At 42.2% G+C, this 18,037-nt stretch overlaps 1 non-coding gene across 1 annotated transcript; it reads right to left on the bottom strand.

The window, feature by feature from the left end:
* Nucleotides 1-11,976: 11,976 nt before the first annotated feature.
* LOC114807019 lies at nt 11,977-12,114 on the bottom strand. The gene has a single exon (XR_003755072.1). It is a non-coding gene; the product is annotated as a small nucleolar RNA SNORA7 (small nucleolar RNA).
* Nucleotides 12,115-18,037: the final 5,923 nt, after the last annotated feature.

Genomic DNA, 18,037 nt, shown 5'->3' with positions numbered 1-18,037 from the left:
GACCAACTTGTATTGTACTTTCCAAGGCACTTAGTACAGTACTCTGCACTCAGTAAGTGTTGAATACATACCACTGATTGTCCAAGAGCAAGCCAGGCTAGTCTGATTGTTGCTGCTCCTGTTCTTTCACAACAGGTAACTACTAAACCATATTAGACTTCAATATTTCTTCATAGCATTTGCTTTGCTTTCCATGGTTGCATGTGCCTTCAACTGTCTAGGTAATGGGCGGCCCATCTATTCTTACACCCTACTCAATGATGTAGCATGACTATAAACACTGCCTCAGTGTGTGTGAACTGACTGTATTGAGGACCATCTCACTGTTGGTAATCTTGTGTTATGGTCTCCCCCTTCAATTCAAGATGCTTTAAATTATGATAAACAGTACTTGCAATATTCCAATATTTACACCATGGTTTCAATCGATGGTATTTACTGAGCACTTACTGTGTGCAGAGCACTGTTCTAAGTGCTTGGGAGAGTCCAATACAGCAGAATTAGCAGACACGTTCCCTGCCCATAACAAGCTTAAAGTGTAGAGATTAACAGAGACCTCTCCTTCAAATGTATGTCAGATCGTGTGTACTAACACTACCTTACTCCACTAAGGACTCTATAAATACCATTGACTGATTGATTGAAAGTAGCTCCAACTTACAAGTTACATGTTTAAGGCCTGCTGAAAGCTCACCTCCTCTGGGAGGCCTTCCCAGACTAAGCCCTCATTTTTCTCTGCTCTCCCTCCCCTCTCCATTGCCTCGACTCTCTCCCTTTGATCTACTCCCCTCCCCACAGCACTTGTGTATATATGTACATATTTATAATTATAATTCCATTCATTTTTATTAATGATGTATATATATATATATAATTCTATTTATTTATAATGATGCTCCTGATGCCTGTTTACTTGTTTTGATTTCTGTCTCCCCCCTTCTAGACTGTGAGCCCATTGTGGGTAGGGATTGTCTCTGTTGCTGAATTGTACTTCCCAAGCACTTAGTACAGTGCTCTGCACACATTAATTCTTCAATAAATATGATTGAATGAATGTTTTGCAATCTACCAAAACAATTCAGAGACATTTCTAAGACCATCTCTCACTAACCTCACCACAGAAATAGGATTCCTCCCTTTAATTCTCTAAGAAAAAACTCAATTTCTATATATATCCTTATTCCCTAATATTTGAAGGTACATCGTATAACAGTTTCCATTGAAAAAACAAACACAAGGCAACCTCACACGACTGGACTCCTCTTATTTCAAGGTTTCACTTGAGGGACTCGACCCTTCTCACCCCCACCCCATCACAACCAACACTTCTAGCAATAGAGGAGCATTCTTCAAAGCCCATAGAGCCAAGCAGCAATAGCACAAGCAGTGAGAGATAGAGAAAAAAAAAAGAAAACTGGTGGCAGTTCTCTCTATCTTGCTCCATTAATGGCATTTACTGAGCTCGTAGTACAGTGCACTCAACACAGTAAGAGCTTGGGAGAGTACACTGGAATTGGTAGACAAATTCTCTGCCCACCAGAAGCTTACAGACTAGAAGAGGAGCTTATAGACCATCAGTGGTATTTACTGAGCACTTAATGTGTGCAGAGCTCTAGCTGAGTTGTTGTTCCTGCTATATTTATTCCCCATAACTTCTACTTCGGTCCTCTCAGGACACATATATAGTTAGGAAATGAGATCACATTTCCTACATAAAACACTTTCTTTCTTCATTCCATTTTCTTCCTTCCCCTTCTCCAAATGAAGCAAATCAAATTTTGATAGTATTTACACCTTGTTTTGCAAAAGGACCCAACCGTATTTCCCTATGCCAAGCCTCCCCTATCTAAACCAATCCTGCCTTTCTTTATTGCTCCCCATCTGATCTTGAAGTTACAGCACTGCCTGCTCCAAATACTAAAAAGTCTCCCATTGACTCAGTCATATGAAAACAAATCAAATTTTGATCTACAATTTTTTCAAAGGCAAAGTATATTAAATCTACATAGGCACACCCTGATTTCTTTCAAGACTTAGACACAAGAGCCTATGCTTGTTTTCAAGGCCGCAATGGGGATTAATTTAAATTGCTTCTCAAACAAGAAATAGATACCATAGGATTCTTGACTATATCACATCACACACGAGTCAGACAGAACAAATAGTATAACAAGATCAACAGCCAGGACTCACGTATACAGAGGGGCTTTGCTTACCCATAGCGGTCTCCCCTTAGCTTTCTATTTGACACCGTGGAAGTCCATCCAAATAGAGATGCCCTGAAGGCAGGAGGAAATATGAGACTGCATAAAAGGAGAGTGATCAGGGATGGAGATGGAGATTTGGGAATCGTCATCCTAGAGACCAAGGGAGTGGGTGTAGATGGATAATAGAAGGGGACCCAGGACTGAGCCTTGAGGGGCTTTCAGTCTCTCTCCTCAATTGCACAGGTCACTCTTTCTGGATCATTTTACTAAGGGTTTCCCCACTACACAAGAACCTTTAATGGTGGCCCAGCCATGTCAACATCCTTTAGAAACTCTTAAGAATTGGCTTCAAGGCACTCAATCAAGCTTTCTCACTCCAAGCTACCCTCACTTCTCTCACACTATACCACAGCCCACATATTTCACTTCTCTTAAGCCAAGCTACTCAGTCAGTCGTATTTATTGAGCGCTCTGTGCAGAGCTCTGAATTAAGTGCTTGGGAGAGTACGATATAACACTACCATAATAATTATTCTCACTGACAATAAACAGACATTCCCTGCCCACATGTTCACACCCTGCTTTCTTCCTGGACATTTCTCCCACCTGTTAAACTACTGCTCTCCTCATCTTCAAAGCCCTTCTGAAATCCCATCTCAATCAACTGTATTTGAGTTCTTACTACATGCAAAGTGCTGTACTAATCAAATCGCATTTGTTGAATGCCTACTGTGTGCAGAGCACTGGACTAAGCGCTTGGGAAAGTACAATACAACAATATAGCAGACATTCCCTGCATACAAAGAGCTTGATATTACAATATAGAAAACATATACAATCCCTACCCTCAAGGAGCTTGCAATCTTGGGAGGGAGATGGATTGAAATAAATGCCTCATAGGAAAGCAGCAGAGTGTAAGGATACGTATGTAAGTGCAGTGGGGGTATCAGAGAGCTTAGGGAGTGAGGACTCAAGCGTGTAAGTGTCCCGGAAGAGAGGGAGAAGAGGGTAGAGCTATTAGAGATCGCTTCCAAGAGGCCTTCCTTGATTCATCTCCCATCTCCTAACCTATCCCGCCTTGATTACTGTCGGCCTCCTTGCAGACCTCCCTGCCTCCTGTTTCTCCCCAGTCCAGTCCATATTTCACTCTGCTGCCTGGATCGTTTTTCTACCAAAACGTTCAGTCCATGTTTCCCTACTCCTCAAGAACCTCAAGAAGGAAAAAAAACAAACAGTTACACCTATGGAAAAGCACTGGGGAATAATAGTGGCATTCTTCATCACATTTACACTTGGATTTGCCCTTTTACTCATCCTTCCCTCAGCCCAACACTCATGCATATATCTGTAATTTATCTGTATTACCATCTGTCTCACCCTCTGGACTGTAAGCTTGTTGTGGGCAATGTGTCTACCAACTCCGTTATATTGTACTGACCGTAAGCACTCAGATACAATTGATTTCCATATCACTGCTACATCACCTAAATTTTGGGGGGGACTCACCCATCCAACTCCATATAGCACTATATCTTTATTGTCTGTTGCTTCTCCCTACCTTTAATTTTAGTGTCTGTCTTCCCTGATCAATTATGAGGTCCTTCTCAGCAGGAACGTGTCAATTAAAAGAAAAAAATTCTACTGTACTCTCCCAAGAGCTCAGGGCTCAGCCCAGAGTAAGCACTTAATAAATACTAGTGATTGCATGATAGAGTCCCGTTCTCTTTGAGCAAAGTTTTCACAAAAATCACAATGACAAGAGGTAGGCTCGAGAATGGAGACAAACCCTGTACAGGATAAGCTATTACCATACAACGTAGAAGGGTGTGTCCATCACCACTGATCTTTTCAGACACATTTGTATATCTCTAGTGATAGGGTACCACCATCAGGAGTGCCATCTTAGAAAATGAAGGGAGGCTAAAATGCACGTGCACGTTCTCACTCTGTATGTTGTTTGCAGCTCAGCATCGCCAAACCAGGTATGATGGTACAGCAAGGGATAGCCTTTGTATATGAACACTTACGTCAGGACTAGGGGTCCTGCATTTGATCTAGCAATCAATCACACATATAACCATAGGTGAGTTTCACCTTCCAATGGTGTTGTCTTGAGCCCATTGTTGGGTAGGGATTGTCTCTGTCTGTTGCCAAATTGTGCTTTCCAAGCAGTTAATACAGTGCTCTGCACACAGTAAGCTCTCAATAAATACGATTGAACACACTAACTACACATACATTTGAAGTTCAGTTTTGGCAACATGTGAATCTTCTTTTTCATCCAATCATTCTCCCCTCCCTAGATATTCTGGGGGAAACAACTGAACTAAGGGGTAGGTTTGCTGCCTTAATCTTCTGTAGATCTGTGGTATCACCTCTGATTCTCTAACATAATTGATGGTGAGGATGCATGTGTGTCTTACAGGGATGAAGGAAGGCATATATTAGAGAATGTATGAAGGAACAGGTCTATGTTTGCAAATTTGATATTTTATTTTGCATTTATCTTCTTGATTTAGCTTTCTTCTGAAGTTAAAGTTCCCCAAACTCACCATGCCAGCAGTTAAGTTGCTTAAAGCCAAACTTTAGCAAAAATTAAAACATGGCAAAGTTTTACAGCTAGAGCCAGAGGGAAGAACTTACACATTTTAGTCATTGCAACTGATAAATCATCATAAGCAATAAAATGTAGTTACATTTGGAGTGTTTAACTTCTCTGCACTTTCAGTGTAATCTTCAAACAAGCACCTTCTTAGCAACTTTCATAATGAAAAATTTAATCTGTATCCAAAGCCCCTAAACTACTCCTGGAACACACATGCTAGGAGGGAAATAAACTTAGCTAGATTTTATTTGGCTTTCTTAACACTTCATTTGGGGTTGCAACTGAATGAAGTCATCCATCCTAGTACAACTTTCTACCACTTTCCAACTGTCAACATGACTAGCACAAATTCCATTTGTTTGGCAACTGAGCCACTGAAACTTTCATGAAGTTAAAAGGAGGCGATAGTTGTAAGGAAAATAAATCTACAAACGTTTAATGCATTCAGCAGTTTTGCCCTGAAAATGTTAGAAATCAGATTTACCAATTGTGCTTGAATAATTTACAAGGACCTGCTCTCAGGGCCTGCACTCACTTTGCTAAACTAATGCTTATCCCAGCAATTCAAGCCTGCTCTGACAAAACACATTCTCACTAAATGATATTTTCCTCCAGTGATGAGACACCAAGCTCCAGAGGCCATAAGGGCAGATGAAAAAGTGCTGATTCCAAAAGAGAATGAACCGCTTAATTTGTGCTTGATGGAGGAGGGCTACCCTAAAAGATGCCTCATTTAAAGGAAATCACATTCTCTGACTTGACACCTATGTTCCAATATCCCCACTGTGACTCAGAGTTTCATGAACTCAGAATGTAAAGATCCAACAGGTGGAACTGGGTCCAAGCAGATGGTCATATACAATATGGACAGTTTTCCTTTTGGCAACTGCCCTGTGGTCTACTGTTAATAAATCTCTCCCTCATGATATTTAATGAGAAGAAGTTTCTCTATCCCAAACATGAAACAGGGTTGACTTGCTGCTTTCTCATTGTAGCTCAGCGGAAAACAAAAGTTTTCCAATCAATAAAGCACTAGTGGAAACTCTGAAAGATCCAGAAAAGGCAACGGGTGCCTTAGATTAAACAATGTCTTCTGTGACTACAAGGAAGACACAGAATTCCACCATGAATTTGCTCAGCTCAGGAACAAAATTGGCCTAGCAAAAGTTAATTTTAGATACTTTCCTGAAACCATAAAATATCATAAAGGGCAATTCCTGTGAAGAAACCTCATTAGAACTTTTGTGTATTCATGAATCAATGATATATATTGAATACTTCATGTATTAAGTGCTTGGGAGAGTACAATAATAATGATGATATTTGTTAAGTGCTTACTATGTGTCAAACACTGTTTCAAGCATGAGGGTAGATACAAGGTAATCAGGTTAGACATAGACCCTGTCCCACATGGAGCTCAGTGTCTTAATACCCATTTTACATATGAGGTAACTGAAGCCGAGAGAGTTAAGAGACTTGACCAAAATCACACAGCAGACGAGGACACCCAAGCCTGGGCTCCATCCCGCAAGGCCATGCTGTTCCCTGCCAAAAGAAGTTTACAGTCTAGAAGTGGAGACAGACATTAATATAAATCATATATATATATATATATATATATATGTACATAAGTGCTGTGGTGTGAATATTAAGTCCTTAAAGGGTACAGATCCAAGTTCATAGGCAATGCAGAAGGGAGAGGAAGTAGGGCTTATTCGGGAAAGGCCTCTTGGAGGAGATGTAATTTTAATAAGGCTTTGAAGGTAGGGGAGAGTGGTGGTCTGTCACATACAAAGGGGGAGGGAATTCCAGGCTAGAGGGAGGATGAGGTCATCAGCAAGCAAAATGAGATCAAAGTACAATGAGTAGGTTGGTGGTAGAGAAGTAAAGTGTGCAGACTGTGTTGTGGGAAGTAATTAGTGAAGTAAGGGTGAGCTGTTTGAATACTTTAAAGGCAAAGGTAGAAGAGCTTCTGTTTGATGTGGGCAACCACAGGAGGTTCTTGAAGAGTGAGGAGATGTGTGCTGCACTTTTTTTTCTTTTTTTAGAAAAAACAGCATAGTGAAATATGGACTAGAGTGGGGAAAAGGCAAAAAGCAGGGAGGCCAGAGAGGAGGCTGACAGTAATCAATCAGTGGTATTTACTGAGCACTTACTGTGTGCAGAGCACTGTACTAAGCATTTGGGAGAGTACAACTGACCTGGTAGACACGTTTCCTGCCCACAAGGAGTCAAGGCAGGAAATAAGTTTTCATTATTCTTTTGTGCTATTATGAACAATATGAATAGATTTTAGGCTTAGAGTTTCTAATTGCATGCCATCTTTCTGGGTTTGTTTCTTCTAACTTTAATACCAGGGGAGGATTATTACAAAAAGAAGCATTAAAAAAATAATTGCAACTCACAATTAGGAAAAACTCAGCAGATACTTTCAACTCACGGGGGACTTTATTTTTGTATATTTTATAATACACTTTTTACATGCCACAATATTACATTGTTCTTTGATGTACCAGCATGTGGGAAATGAATATAGCTTCATTGCTGCTGCTTGCAAGATGAGTGATAAGGTAAGACTTATGCTTTCATATTTCTTTTGTTTCTACTTCAGTCTGTTTATAAATAATTCATGGAGCAAAAATTACTGTCCCAGAAAAAGGCAGTCTGTTTCATCAGTTTCTTCACACTTTATTGATCAATGTGTATAATTTTTAAATTGGTATCACTAGCTTGAATGCCAGTCTATTTCTTACTTGCTTTTTGGGAAACTAGCTTGTTTCCATGTCACCTTCTCTCCTTTGATGCACTAGAGGGTGCTCTACACACTCCTACATGACATGTAGTGGCCCCCACTACACACCTGTTTCCATAGTTAGAGAAGCAGCGTGGCTCAATGGAAAGAGCCCGGGCTTTGGAGTCAGAGGTCATGAGTTCGAATCCTGGCTCTGCCACCTGTCAGCTGTGTGACTGTGGGCAAGTCACTTAACTTCTCTGTGCCTCAGTTCCCTCATCTGTAAAATGGGGATTAAGACTGTGAGCCCCACGTGGGACAACCTGATTCTCCTGTGTCTACCCCAGCGCTTAGAACAGTGCTCGGCACATAGTAAGCGCTTAACAAATATCAACATTATTATTATAGATACTCTATTCCATCTAGAATCTCACCTGTCTGGACTGTTTTCCCTGCCTGTGCAACTACTAGAAGGAAAACTGGTGTCTTATATAGTATAGTGCTCTGCACACAATAAGTGCTCAATAAATACCAGTGAATGAATTTCCCCTTTTCAGGATCTGTTGGAGCATATCAGCCCAAAATGGAGGACCAGGACTGGCAAACTTTTGAGATCATAGTCATTCCCCGACTGGCTTTTTGAGACTGTACAGTGACCATAGGCAAGGAGCTGGATTGAGGCCAGACTGAAGAAAAGGTGCAGTGGGTACAGGAGAGAAATTTCCACGGGTCATGGCCTAGTGGAAAAAAAGCAGAGGCCTGAGAGGAGCTGGGTTCTAATCCCAGTTCTGCCACTTGCCTACTGTGTGATCTTGGGCAAGAGAAGCAGTGTGGCTCAGTGGAAAGAGTACAGGCTTAGGAGTCAGAGGTCATGGGTTTGAATCCCTGCTCTGCCACTTGTCTGCTGTGTGATTGTGGGCAAGTCACTTAGCTTCTCTGTGCCTCAGTTACCTCATCTGTAAAATGGAGATTAAGACTGTGAGCCTCACGAAGGACAACCTGATTACCCTATAACTAGCCCAGTGCTTAGAACAGTGCTCTGCACATAGTAAGCGCTTAAATATCAACATTATCATTATTAAGTCACAACTTCTTTGTGTGTCAGTTTCATTTTTGGTAAAATGGGGATTAAATATCTGTTCTCCTCCCATCCCAATCCCCCACCTCTAGACTATGAGCCCCATGGATGGACTGGGTCTCATACACTTATATTGTATCTACCCCAGTGATCAGTACAGTGCTTAACAAATACAATTATTTTTAGTATTAACAACTTCCCCAGGCCCTGGAGCAGTACCTTGAGTACTGCAGCCTAGGTTGGGGTTTCTGCCTCTGCCCATCTTTATTGCCAGCCTTAAGACAGATCTGCCTTACAATAAGAATGCAAGATCTGGCTTGGAGAAAATTCTGGAGGCAGAAGATTGGTGAAGAGACAGCATTAGCCCTGAGCTGCCCCAATTTGTCTCCTTAAAGTAATGTCCAGTCAGCTGTGGCCAGGGTAGGCATTGGACTTCCACAATGGTCATATAGATGGTTAAGGCAATTCTTCCTCCAGATGGGTAAGCACATATGGTGATTGCTCAAATACTCATAATACCAACAACCTCTGAAAATGTCTTTGTGCAATTTTTAAATGGTAGTTCACTCAATTCATTCAAATTCATTGAATGCTCACTGTGTGCAGACCACTCTATTAAGTGCTTAGGAGAGTAAAATGTAACATTAAAGAGACACATTCCCTCCTGACAGTGAGCTTACAGTCTGTGGGCAGGGGACAGAGACAGAGCTATACAAATTACTAATATGTACATAAGTGCTATGGGGCTGGTAATGGGGAAGAACCAAGGGAGCAAGTCAGGGTGACACAGAAGGAAATGGGAGAAGAGGAAAGGAGGGGCTTAGTCTGGGAAGGCCTCATGGAGGAGATGTGCCTTAAACACTTACTATGAGCCAAGCACTATGCTAACTGCTGGGGTGCATAAATGATAATCAGGTCAGACAGTCCTTGTCCCACATAGGGCTCACATTCTAGGTTGGAGGGAGGATGAGGAAAGTGAGGCACAGGGAAGTTAAATGACTTATCCAAGGTCACACAGCCAGTAAGTGGCAGAGCCAGGATTAGAACGGAGGTCCTCTGACTCCCAAGCCCATGCTCTTTCTACTATACCACAGTGCATTCTGAATGGTAAATCTTATTCAATGTTCTGTTCATGTACTTGGGTTCTCTGGTATTTATTATATACCTTATAAGTACAATGGATATCAGTCATTAAATGAGAAATTGAGAGGAAATAAGAGAAATGGAACATTTTTTTCCCTCATCTGGAATCACTCAAATCGACTCCTCTAGCACTAAACTTTCATCAAAGCTAAAATTTCACATCTCTTCTTTCTTCCAGGACAGCTTCACCCAGATGTCCCACCAGCACCACATGCCCAAAAGGGAATTCATCAATTTTCTCCCCTCCCTCCTCTAACACATTCCGTCTTCTTCCATTCCCTCTATCAGCAACACCCCCATTCTCTCTGTTCCCCCAAACACACGATGTCCATGTAATCCTGGACTTCTATCTTTCAATTTTCCCATTCAATCTATTGCCTAATCCTGCTGGTTCTTCCTTCATCAGATCTCCTGAATCCACCTAGTCCTCTCCACCCAAAAAGCTACCAGCCTGGTCCAAGCTCAAGTCACAACATGGCTAGACTATTGCCTGGGGCCTCTATGCTGGTCTCCCTTGTTTCCAGTCTCCCCCCACTCCAATCTATCCTGCACTCTGACAAGTCTTCACAACTCTCCATTCCTCAAAAAACTCATCACCCTCAACTTCAAGACTCTTAGCCAATTTAACCCATTTTACAAATCTGCTCTTTTCACCTGCTTCTCCCCAGCTCACTCTTAGTTCCTCTCAAGCCAATCTTCTACCTCACTCTTGCCTTTCCCAAAGAAGAACACAACTCCAAGCAAGGCAGAACTCTGGACTACTAGAAAGCAGTAGTGGATATATCTAACTATTGTGCAGCAAATAAGAACTGGTGATTCTTTTAGAGAAGATGATTTAGATAAATCATTCCAAAGGAAAAAATGGAAAACAGAGCTAAGCCCTGAAAACAACTAATCTAAGATAATTAAGGGTGGTCATGCATTCTGGGAAATTTTGAAATAATTTCTCCACTAACAGAGGTTGTTACCTGCAAAAAAGAAAAAAAAATACATGGTATTTTTAACAACAGGATTATTCATTTACAGTTCGACACCCCATGCATTCTTAATATGGGTCTTTTAAACTAGTCCAAGAACAGAAATATATAAGCATGGATGAATAAAGAACATGATTTATTAATTGGTGAGAATTATATAGTGCTTTTTCTCTGAAAAGCTCTTGGAACTGGACTGAGAACGTTAAATGGATGCAACACTTTCAAATGCTACAACTGTGAAAAATCAGTAGGGAAAGTGGTACAGAAGAAGGAACAAAGAGAGAATAATGGAAGAAAGGGAAGACAAGAAGCAGAGCCAAATGAAGGAGATTAAACAGGAGGAATGTGAATAGAAAAAAAGTCTCAGAATCAAATTTATTGAGCACACTATATAGACCATTGTAGTGGGCACTTACAAAATAAGTAAATTTTCCTATCTTTGCCCCCGAGGAGCTTATCTGCTCCCCAATGAGCAGAAAATAAACATAAAGAGATGAATACTCCATAGTTAACAGTGAACAAAAGATAGGAATAAATCATACATTAACAGATCAATGCATGAATCCTGAGGTACCTAAAAGTCAGAATGACTGGAAAGGTAGAACTTATTTAGAAATAGCTCCTGCAGGAGGTGAGAGATGAGGTTTAGCAAAGGAAGCTGAGACAAAGGTGGAGGGATATAGGGGGTGGGGAGAGTATGGGACATAGAATTGGAGGTAGAAAAAGAACAACTGAGAATTAGGGGCAGGACAGGGGACCACGGGCTGGAATATAGCATAATAAAGGCCGGGATGAGGGAGGAGATTCTTGATGCCTGTTGTCAGGAGTATTTTAATATAACTGAGAAACAATGGGGAACCATTGGGGATGCCTGAGCAGTGGATTGATGCGTTCTCGATGATGTTTTATAGAGATGACATATGCAGCCGATTGTTAAATAGGCTGAAGAGGGGAGAGGTTGCAGGTAGAAAAACCAGTAAGGAGGCCATGGGAACTGATGTGCTTCCTTGTCTTGCCTTATGCTCTTGAGTCGTCTCGGACCTATAGCGACACCATGGACACATCTCTCCCAGAATGCTCCACCTTCATCTGCAATCCTTCTGGTTGTGTATCTATAGAGTTATCTTGATGAAAATACAGAAGTAGTTTACCACTGCCTCCTTCCACGCAGTAAACTTGAGTCTCTGCCCTCGACTCTCTCCCATGCCACTGCTGCCCAGCACAGATGAGTTTTGACTTGTAGCAGATCATCTTCCACTCGCTAGCCACTGCCCAAGCTAGGCATGAAATGAGTAGGCCTCTGCTTGACTCTCCCTCCCATAGTCGAGACTGGTAGAGTACTGGAAACTCTCCAGGTGCCACCCTGAGAAGGTGGATGTGCTCTCTTCGAAAATGAAAATAGGGTGTAGGGCCCATCAATGGACTGCACTCACAGTTCTGCTGTAGACTGCAAGCTCGGTGTGGACACGGAATGTGACTGTTATATTGTTATACTGTACTCACCCAAGCATTTAGTACAGTGCTCTGCACACAGTAAGTGCTCAATAAATATAATTGACTGTCTAATGGACAAGGAAGAAGAGCCAAAGGAAATTGAGAAAGGTAGTCAATAATGAAAATTAGTTGACTACTGGCACCAGTCAGTAATATTCACTGAGCACCTACTAAGCTCAGAGCATGGTTCTAAGTGCTTGGGAGAGTACAATAGAGTTGGTAGATGAGATCCCTGCCCACAGGAGCTTACAGTTGAGACAGAGAGAGAGCGAGAGCTATTGAAATAAAAAACAGACAGGGGAAAGGGCAGTGTAAGGATATGTACATAAATGCTGTGAGGCTGAGGGCAGGATGATTGTTTGTTACATTTGAGGGCTAATTGTTTCCAGGACCAGATATTTTCAATTGAGGGGGTATATATACACCTCTCAGAATATTTCAAAGCAGCAGTATAAGGGTATACAGCCTATTAGTTAAGTCAGCAGTAAAAAGGGCATGGGACTGGAACTCAATAGGCTAGGGTTCTAATGCCAGCTGGGCCTCAGTTACCTCATCTATAAAATGGGGATGAAGACTATGAGCCCTATGTGGTACAGGAACTGTGCCTGACCTATCTAGTATCTACTGCAGTGCTTAGTAGAGTGCCTGGCACATATTAAGTGCTTAAATACCACAATTATGACCACACCACCACTGGTCTTTTCTGGGACCTTGGCCAAATTACTTAGTCTCTCCGGAGCCCAGTTTCCTCTTTAAAATGGGGATAAAATACCTGCTCACTCTCCCTCACCACTGTAGAACATAAATTGTGATCTGATTCTCTGCCTAGCATTCAGTGCAGTGTTTGGTACAGAGTAACAGTAGCTTAATTAATATTATTATTAGGCACATCAATATCCTACTGTGCATAGAGATGGCAAATTCCAGTTACATACTGAACCCCCCAACCACACCCTACAAATGACTCACTGCGTACTCTTATCAGTACTTGAAAAACGTCTCTAGCACTGTGTCCTCCTTAATGCAGGAAAATCTAACAGAAGCCCTAGAAAAAGTATGTAGCTTAGGGCTTGAATCACTGAAGAGACAGCAGCAGTCCCATCAGTAGTGTCCTGGGTGCCTGAGCAGACCCACACACTACTAACTCCAAAAGGGGGAGGAAGACTAGAAAGGTCTCTAAAAGTTGCCTGCCTCAAACTCAGCTCCCAAGGGACCACAACTAGTAAGCTGAACTATCATTACGGAACCTCATAACACCATCTAACAGTGAGAGTAACAGTTGCCTAAAAAAGGAAACACTGCTTAAAGCTTCTGTCTTTTCCCCAAAACTTTCCCATCACTGTTAACACCACAATCAATTTACTATGTACAGAGCCCTATTTTAAGGACTTGAGAGCATACACCACAACAAAACTAGCAGATAATCCCTGCCCATAATGAATTTACAGTATAGAAGTCTCATAATCCCCCATTCTCACCTATCCTGCCACCGACCCCTGGGCCACGTCCTCCCGCGGTCCTGGAATGCCCTCCTTTCTTACCTCCGCCAAACTAATTCTTTTCCCCTCTTCAAAACCCTACTTAAAACTCACCTCCTCAAAGAGGCCTTCCCAGACTGAGCTCCTCTTTTCCCTCTGCTCCCTCTACCCTCCCTTCACCTCTCCACAGCTAAACCCTCTTCTCCCCCCTTTCCCTCTGCTTCTCCCCCTCTTCCGTCCCATCCCCTCAGCACTGTACTCATCCGCTCAACTGTATATCTCTTCATTACCCTATTTATTTTGTTAATGAGATGTACATCACCTTGATTCTATTTATTTGTTATTGCTTTAATGAGATGTTCTTGCTATTGTTCTTGTCTATCTCCCCCAATTAGACTGTAAGCCCGTCAAAGGGCAGGGACTGTCTATCTGTTACCGATTTGTACATTCCAAGCGCTTAGTACAGTGCTCTGCACATAGTAAGCACTCAATAAATACTATTGAATGAATAATCTCACCTTCTCAGTATTATCTTTGATTCATCTTTAGCCTACATATTCAATTGGCCACCAAATTCTGGCAGTTCTTTCTTCACAACACTTCAAGAATCCATCATATCCATCCAAACTCTCACCCCCTGTTCCAAGCCCTTGTCATATACTTTCTTGCCTACTGCATTGGTCTTCTCAATGACCTCCCAGAACATACTTCACTCCATTACTGGGATCCATTTTCTAAAGTATCTCCCCGCTGTTCTAAAATCTCCAATGGCTACCCATTCATCTCTGCATCAAGCAGAAACTCCTGACAATTGCCTTTAAAGGCACTTCTTCATCCCTCTCCCCACTATGTATCCTAGCTCTTCTCCCACAGCAGCCCAGCACACACACTTCACTCTTCTAATACCAACCTACCCAATGTGGCTTGCACTTGTCTCCCTTACTGTCAAGCCCTTATTCACACCCTCCCTCCTGAGAAGCAGCATGGCTTAGTGGAAAAGGCATGGACTTGGGAGTCAGAGGTTGTGGGTTCTAATCCCTGCTCTGCCACTTGTCAGCTGTGTGACTTTGGGTAAGTCACTTAACTTCTCTGTGCCTCAGTTATCTCATTTGTAAAATGGGGATTAAGACTGTAAGCCCCACGTGGTACAACCTGATTACCTTCTATCTACCCCAGCGCTTAGCACATAGTAAGTGCTTAACAAATGCCATCATCATTACCTGGAACTCCCACCCCCTTTACATTGCACTGGCCACTACCGTCCACATCTTCAGAGCCCTCTCTTCCGGGAAGCCTTCCCTGACTACTCTCTCATCCCTCTAACCCCCATTACCATTACTATATTTGAGCACTTACTGTGTCTTACTCCCTAAGCACATAAGTAGTCACCCACCCTTAGTTATGTGCATAAGTTCATAGGTGATTGTTTGCCCTATCTGTAATTTACTTATCTGTTTGATAGCCTAAACTCCTTGAGGACAAACTCCCTCCCCCCCATCCCCACCTCTTTCCCCTTCCCCTTCCCCCATCCTTCCATTTCTCCTGAATTCACTCTCTCACCCTCTCTCCTGCTCCAGGGAAAGTGGAAGCCGAGATGCTTCATACATACAGCCAAGTGAACCAGAAGGATCTGCTCATCTTGTGCGTGTGACTGTGGAAAGAGCCTGGGCTTAGGACTCAGAGGTCATGGGTTCTAATCCTGGCTCCACCACCTGTCAGCTGTGTGACTTTGGGCAAGTCACTTTATTTCTCGGTGCCTCAGTTACCTCATCTGTAAAATGGGGAATAAGACTGTGAGCCTCACGTGGGACAACATGATCACCCTGTATCTACCCCAGTGCTTAGAACAGTGTTCGGCACATAGTAAGCGCTTAACAATTTCCAACATTATGTCCACTTTATTGTACTCTCTAAAGTGCTTAATCTTGGCAAATCTTGTGTCCAACATGATTTGCTTGCATGATATCCCAGAACTTAATACAATGTCTGGCACATGGTAAGTGCTTACCAAGTATCACAAGTATTATTATATGGCTTTATTAATCATACAATCACACAATCCCTGTCCCACATGGGGCCCACAGTCAATCTCCATTTGACAGATGAGGTAACAGACACAGGGAGGTGAAATACTTGCCCAAGATCACACAGCAAAAAAGTTGCAGAGTCAGCATTAGAACCCAGGTCTTTCTGACTCCCAGCCCCATGCTCTATCCACTAGGCCATGCTATTTCTCAATATATTTCTCAGTGGTCATAACTGAGCCACAATCAGGCACAAGCAACAAGATTTAAATTTAGAACAAATGAAGTGGAAAAAACACACAGACTATTGAGAGAAAGACTCAGTGGGTAATGATCTACAGTTCTTGATGCCCATTTTGTTTTTCTTGAGCAGGAGGAAAAAGGAAGATTAACAGACACTCCACTTAGAAACCCACCTCAATTAGCCTGCAAAGTGAACTCAGGCCTGAGCTACTTGAGAGATCTCTGAAAACCCCAGTTTAAATTAAAAGTTTCAACCAATCACACCCATAATCAAGTTAACACATACTAGCCTTCCTTCTATACCATATGTAAGAAAGAGAAATAACTTACCATCTTCAATTGATCAGGTCTTCTCAGATCAGAACTCAGGTCTTCTATCTCATAGCCAGAACACAGCAAAGGAAAACTAACCTCCTTCCACTCTGCTGAGTGCTTCTCATTCTATTGGCCCAGAAGCCACTTTCTTTCCAGATTATTCCACTCCATGGAAGGATGGAGGGGGTGGTCAAGACTGCACCAATCTGGGAGCCACCTGGGACTCCGGTAAAAACATTGCAGCAGTGGATGTCACAAAACTTCCTAATGAGCAATAGCTCATGAAGAGAAGTGCCAAATAAATCACCACCTGGAGAGCTAGTCCTTGCAGTAAACAAAGCAGCACAGGATAAACTTCCCAATCAGACAATCATTTGTTTCACACTTTTCAAGTGTGCCTAGAGGCATTAGTGGAGATCTAATGACCCTACCCCTCCTGCAAGCAATAACACAATCCGGACCCTAACCAAACCCAATCCAAAACTAGAACCATAGAATAGCCACATTCATAACAAAGACTATAGATCTCCCTTAATTTTCACTCTCATCCCAGGATGGCTCCCCTCAGTGCGTGTGGGTCAGGAAAAATAGTAATCCCCTTTACACTGGTGGTCTAATTTCCTCAAGCCACCCCACCCTTATCCCCACAGTTTACCTTCAAATGCACAAATCCTCTCTACAAAGGTTGCCTGGGGAGTCAGCTGATTTAATTCTTATCTCTGGCTCTCATTGGTTCAAATTTATCTTACTGGCAACACGGTTTGTGGCAGTATCTCTAGGTATCAGGAGTTTTGTGGGGGGAGACAAGAAGTACTATGCTACAGTATTCAGTAAAATGCTCTCATAAGAACAGCTACCAATGTGAAGAAAGATTCTCTAAGGAACTAGATGGATACTGCCATAGTCTATTTCAACACACGTGTGAACAATGATACTGAAGCCTGGAGACAAACCACTGGACCCCACTGGATTGGAAAGCTCAATGGTAAGAATTTTACTGAATGTGCTGAACACTATTATTGTTATTATTATATGTTTGAGGCACTTTCATTCAGTTGTATTTATTGAGTGCTTACTGTGGGCAGAGCACTGTACTAAGGGCATGGGAAAGTACAGTACAGCAATAGAGACAATTCCTGTTCACAACAAGCTCACAGTCTAGAGGGGTAGATAGATGTCAGTACAAGTAAATAGGCATCAATATAAATAAATAAAATTACAGATATATACATAAGTGCTGTGGGCTGGGGAGGGGGGCAAAAGAACAAAGGGAGCGAGTCAGGGTGACGCTGAAGGGAGTAGGAGATGAGAAAAAGTGGGGCTTAGTGTCAAATACTGCTCTAAGTGCTGCTAGAGTAGATATGAGTTAATCAGGTCAGACACAGTCCCTGTCCCAAAGGGGTCTCAGAGTATAAGTGGGGGCGAGCAGGCATTGAATCCCCATTTTACAGATCAGGAAACAGAGGTACAGAGAAGTTAAATGACTTGTCAAGGTCACATAGCAATCAATGGGCAGAGCTGGGTCAATTTATGATCAGCAACATAATATTTTTTTATTGCATAAGAGAAAGACATTTGGTTGCACTCAAAATCTAAACAGTGGCTTATTGGCTATATTACTGCAGCAAGACTTGAAGGATTTTCACAGTGCTGATGATCTGGGGTAGGGGGAGTTCAGTGCTGGATTGATCATTTGACATGAGACAAACTTTCACTATTGAGAAAACTGTTGCATTGCCATC

This window comes from Ornithorhynchus anatinus, chromosome X1 (assembly GCF_004115215.2).
Source record: "Ornithorhynchus anatinus isolate Pmale09 chromosome X1, mOrnAna1.pri.v4, whole genome shotgun sequence".
NCBI classification, from domain to species: Eukaryota; Metazoa; Chordata; class Mammalia; order Monotremata; family Ornithorhynchidae; genus Ornithorhynchus; species Ornithorhynchus anatinus.
The sequence above is the reverse complement of the archived record's forward strand: the minus strand, read 5'-3'. Positions and strand labels throughout refer to the sequence as shown.